Source organism: Numenius arquata, chromosome 11 (assembly GCF_964106895.1).
Source record: "Numenius arquata chromosome 11, bNumArq3.hap1.1, whole genome shotgun sequence".
Lineage (NCBI taxonomy): Eukaryota > Metazoa > Chordata > Aves > Charadriiformes > Scolopacidae > Numenius > Numenius arquata.
Genome location: NC_133586.1, coordinates 6,924,697 through 6,930,445, shown reverse-complemented (window position 1 = coordinate 6,930,445; position 5,749 = coordinate 6,924,697).

The following is a 5,749-nucleotide window of genomic DNA, read 5'->3' as shown; positions in this document are numbered from 1 at the left end:
AAAGTAGCAACTTGCTGGGTTTTCTTTTTTTAAAAAAGAGAGTTTTTCGGCCTGACCCCCTTTGGAAATGGTGTAAAGTTGTGAATTCACACGATGGGAGTCCTGCAGACCGAAACCTGCTGCGGGGACAGGCAATGCGGTGCCCAACCGAAGTGGATACTTAACAGCGCTCCGAAGTCATTACGTGAACAGTTTAAGTGATCCACACAAAAATATACTATTCTGCTTTCACCCATTTCCTCCTGACCTCCGTCTCCCCTCCGGGGAGAGAAGGACTTTTACTGTAAAAATGTGGACTTTTAAACCTGTTGACTAAAAACAGTAATTAATATTAATTTATATTTGTGAAAAAATGCCACTGTCCTAGTGATTTCTGATGTAAATATGTTGTTTATATAGTATGTATTAAATTTTCCTACATTGTAAAACTGCTGTACTTTTGATTCTTGTATATTAAAAAGTGTTACTGAGATTTTCAGAACCGTGCCAGCGTGCTGTGTCTTGGAGGGATGGGGGGGGGGGGGACGGGGGGGGTTGTCCTGCAGCCCCTCGGTATAACACCGCTCCGGTGGAAGCGCTGGGCGAGCGCCTGAAACCGGGGCTGTTACGGGATCACGGGGCCCTTTCCTGCGGGCCACGGGCATGCCGGGATGGGTATTTTCACTGAGCAGGAATAAGCATGTTCTTCTTGGCTGTTTCACATAGTTTCGCAGGCTGCGGTGATAGAGACTTGGAAACCCCTTCGGATGGGAATTTCCACCCGATCAGAAGCCCATTTCCACCGGGATTTTACTGGGATGGTACCAATGTTTATGTGTTTATCCAAACCCCATCTTTTCTGGATCTTGGGGTGCGTAAACTATTTTTTGACCCTTTCTAGGGAGAATTCCCCTTTCTCTAGGAGCAGTGCTGCTTCTGCTACATCCCTGGAGTTCTCCACTCCATCCCCAGCCCCTCCTGGGCAGGATGTGCCTCTCCCCAGGTGGGAAGCGATGGCATCCTGTGGGCTGCTTTGGGTTTGGTCTTTCCCCTCCATGCGTTCACACCGAAGCCCACACGGCAGGACACGGTGCAGGGATTGAAGCTGTTTCTCCCGAGTTACAAGAGCTCATTGTAAAAAGCACTTTTCCCACCTGTAGCCACCGGGTCCAGCCCTTCCCAGCCTCCCTGCTGCTGAGCCAAGTTTCAGCCAAGAGTGAAATTTCACAGTTGAGTTATATGCCCCTGAAAAATGGTTTTCTTAATGGAAAGAGTGACTGGCTGTGAGCCGGGGGGCTGCGGCATGGAGAGGAGGGGGCTTGGCGGTGGGGAGGTGTGGGGGGCTATGGGGAGCTGGGCTGGTTGTCCCTGCCCAGAGCACGGGGGGTGAATCTACCTGAGGTGGGTGATGTTTTTAATTCAACGCTGACTCGTCTCTTACCCAGGGCTGCCCGCAGGAAAGCTGGAGAAGCAGAGGCCTGAGGCAGTGGGCAAGTAAGTTATGGGCACCATGACGCTGGGGGACATTGGCATCATCTCCCTGGCATGCCCCTGCCAGCCCGTATCCTCAGCACCACGCTGCGGACACTGCAGTCCCGAAGACTCGTCAAAGCTGATGGGGAAATGACCCCTTGGCGTGATGCAACTTCCCCCATCTCCCTCTCAGGTGGGTCCAGTGAGTCCCACAGGAGCGTCTCCTCCATAAGGCCGTGGTCTGTGTCATGTGGTGGCCATCCCAAGGGTGCTGGGCAGGGCAGGTGGCCATGGCTGGCCTGTGTCCACATTGTCCAGGCTGGACAATGGAGGTCCCCTCAGCAGGAGAGGGACCTCCTCAGGGGAGGTCCCCTCGGTAGGAGGGGGAGCAGGAACCCCACCACCCTGCCTCGCACCCACCCCAGGGAGGGGACAGGAAGGCTGAGAAGCCCTGGCTTTTTGCTTTACGCTGTGCCAGAGCCGACCCTCTAGAGGGCAGCCGGTTACCAGCAAAAAGCCATTTTTTGGTGAATAATATTCCAGTGTTGTGGCTGTCCCCAGCCAGGTGGGCGGGAGGTGCAGCCGGGGGGGTGCCGTGTCCCCGCTCGCCCGGAGCCATCGGATGCAAAGCTGGGAGCAGCCAAGGCTCTGGCCCGAGGCCAGGGGATGGGCAGGAACAGCCGAGACGGGGCTTGAAGCCATCCCTGTGGCACCCGAGCATTCATCACACCACAGGATGATGCGCTTCAGGCAGAGGGGTAGGACAGGATGGGACCTTGAGGCCCCAGGGGCTGCCTGCAGAGGCTGCACCCTCACCGGCTGTGGAGCGTGACCTGGAGAACAACTTGAACCTCTCGGAGATGCCATAGGGTCATTGCTGCCTCCACTGCCCCAGTGGCCCTGCATGACCTGTGCCTTCACCTCTTACCTCCTGGGGACAGTTCCATGCCATGTGTGACTAAGGAGGACAGGAACACCCCAGTCACTTAGGGGGCATCTCAGCACTTTGTCCCACCAGGAGATGCGGGTGTGCTCTTGCTGCGCAAGGCCGGAGAGCAGGGGACCGTCGGTGATGTCTCGGCAGGGCAGCGAGCGAGGGAGACCCCTGTCCCCCCATGCCCTGGACATTTTTTTATATGACTTTGCAGATTCAGCTAAAGCCGAGCTCCCGGGAGCTGGTACAAGCGGTGGCAGAGGGAGCGGGTTTGCCTCTTTCTGAAAGCTGCCGTTTCTTCAGGGCTCTGGAGGAGGGGCCAGGTCGGGCCTCAGATCTCTGGTATTGGGTGTCTTTGCATGGATTTGCCCAAATAAGGTGCGTTTTCAGCTGGTGCTGGTGTCCCACCCAGCCTCAGCATCCCTCCGGCCCCCGCTGCAGGGGCAAGGAGTCCGTCGGCTTTTCAAAAAAAGGAAAATGAACAACAAAAAATATATTGCAGTTTGGGTTTCTCTCGTTAGAGGGCGGTAAGAGACCCGCCTGGGGCCAGGAGCGATGCCCAAGAGAGGGGACATCTTCGGGATCCCATCCCAGCTGCTGGGGCGAGCAGGGGAAGGGCAATGGTACCGGCTTGGACTCCATGGCCGTGTGTCTCCTTTCCCAGCAAGGCTCAGCTCCAATAGCTTACTATCTATATTTTTCTCTCCCCACCCCCTCTTTATTTTTCTCATTTGGCTGTAGATAAATAAAACCCCAGAGTGAGATTCTCAGGAGCGTTTAGGACAGCTCTCAAAGGGTCTCCGGGTTCCAGAGGGAAGAAAGCTGCTCCGTGAATGCAGGAGCCGGGTAGCATCCGGAGCAGCGAACAGCACCATCCAACACACTGGAAAAAAACCGAGACCAACTCATTTATTGTCAAAAAACCTCAAACTTTACTTGTGTTTCTCTCAATAAATAATTTACAGTATATACACGCGGTGACACTCCCGTGGGTCTCAACTCAGGGAGGAGGTGGAAAGGGGGGGGGCCTTCTCATAATGGCCACCCCCTCCTTTGCTTATGTATTTCTTTTATTTCCAAGTATCGGGTCTTTCTTGGCCACACTTCACCTTTAACCAGAACTGGGTCAAACACAACCAAAATAAAGTGCTTCACTGTTTGCTTCCAAAATAGGGATATCCCAACCGCTGCGTGACAGAGGGCCACCATTGGAGTGCTCACCTGGACACGCCGTAATCCAATAGACTTTTCCTGGGCTGGAAATTACCCCTAAACCACAGCTCATCGTGCCGTAGGGTGATTCCTGCACAGGAAAGGGAGGTCTTAAGGAAAGTATTGACTTGTTGGCACGCTGTGGCCTTGCCAGCTAAGACTGCTTTCTAGAAGCTCTGTGCCTTCCGAGGGATGCTTTGCAGCCGCTGTTAATCTATGGGGGAACAAAGCACGGAAAAAAAGTTTCCTCTTACCCAGTGACAAATTTTAACTTTCAAAACTTAGCAGTTTTAATTTCTAGGGAAGACTAACTTTCTTTAACAAAAAGTCCCAATCAGCCTGGCAGAGCAATTAGTGCATTGGGAAACTAAGAACTGTCTCGTGCCGCGGTCCAGTGGCTGCTCTCCTCGGCGCCTCCGAACTGTGATATCCTTATTCCAAAATCTCCCTAAACAGAATACCTGGGGCACCAGCAAACAAAGCAAGGAGCAAAGTAGTAAACACATCTTTTTGTTTCTTGTCTTTCCTTAAACATTTAAAAACCAATTACATCTCTTCATCTGTACAGTCACACGAGATCAATGCCAGGGCTCTATATATTAAAGAGACAATATAAATTACATCCATTGACACAATTTTGCATTTCTCTGCTGCTTTACAAATGGAGCTCTAGAGCTGTTAGGACACAATGAATAGTCACATTGAGTATTTACACCAGGCTGCCTCTTGGCACCAGTTCAGACTGCCCAACGTAGCCTGTTCCCACCTCTTTTGGTGCTAGCTTGTCTCATCATGCCCAGAGACCTCCCCTGAGAGCAGGAGGTACCCCTAAGAGTGACGTGTGTTTTGGGGCTGGTTTCTGGGAACATCTCCCCAAGGAAAGGAGGGGAAACTCATCAAGAGGTCTCCGAGCTGCAGACCAAAGGTGGTCTTGCTGTTTGTTCAGTGGGCGATGAGGTGAACCACAGAGGAACATGGAGAGGAGGAGATGGGCAGCGCTACCTAGTGGGGGAAGGAGATTGTTGATGGTTTCAAGGCAGGGAACAGACATTTGGGGGCAGTCGGGGGGGGGGTCCCTGGATTTCTGACATTTCCCCATTTCTGATACAAGCCCAGAAGGGCTTAAGGTGCAACTGGTCTGCAATGGGGTTGCAAGTCGTGACCCCAGGACGAGGAGCAGAGCAGAGACCTAGCAGCAAACAAACAGAGCGTGATGCTCCTGCTCCATCCCAGGGCCCGGCCGAGCCGCGGGCAGGGAAGGGGGTGCAAGGCTGGAGGGAGGTGTGGATGGAGTCTCCCACTGAGCAGCCTCCCCGCTGCCAGCTTTAGGGGACTGGGCAGCAAACGGCGCAAGGAACTCATCCAACGCTGGGCAGAAGTTACAGAAACCACTTGAATACTGGCCAGGTTTCTCTCGTTGCCATCAAGAGTCCTCGGTGGGTCCAGGCAGAGACAAGGGAGCCAGGAATAAAACTACCGAGTGAATCAGACGAATGAACTGGCTAAAATAGGAGATGCCCTTTCAACCACAGCAAATGCAAGCCGAAGCTTGAGGATCATGCTCCTCTTCCACCCAGAAGATGCCTGGCACTGGCGGGTGGGCAAGTGTGGGACCCTTCCCAACCATTTTGGCCCCTTACACCACTTTCTGCAACAACAGGGCTGCGGGGAGAGCGGGACATGCCCAAAAAGCAGAGCCCGGCCCCGTTGTGGTGGCCAGGCTTGGCCCAGTCTCGCTGTTCTGCGCCCTCCTTGCAGGCTCTGCTCTCCAAAGACAAAGCCACGGTCACACAGGCCAATGTCACAGTCACTATGTGCATTTTCCAGACCTGGGGGAGCACTATGAGGAGGTGGGGGCTCCTTAGCACCCACGCTACTGGGAGGAGGAGGACGACGACGAGAGGGGGAGGCGAGGAAGGTCCAGACAATGCACAGTCCAGCAAAAACTCCTGACCGGTCCCATTGGCAGCACGTTCCTCCCAGGCAAGAGCTGGAAAGGTGGAGGACCTGGTGCTGAAGAGAGGGGTTGAGATTTGAGGACAACCCATGGGGCTCTGATCTCCAGCCTCCTGTTGTTCAGCGCTGCCATCTCATCCCTGGTCCCCTCCTGCTCCTCTTTCCCTGCTCTCCGCAGTGGGAAGGAGCAAACCT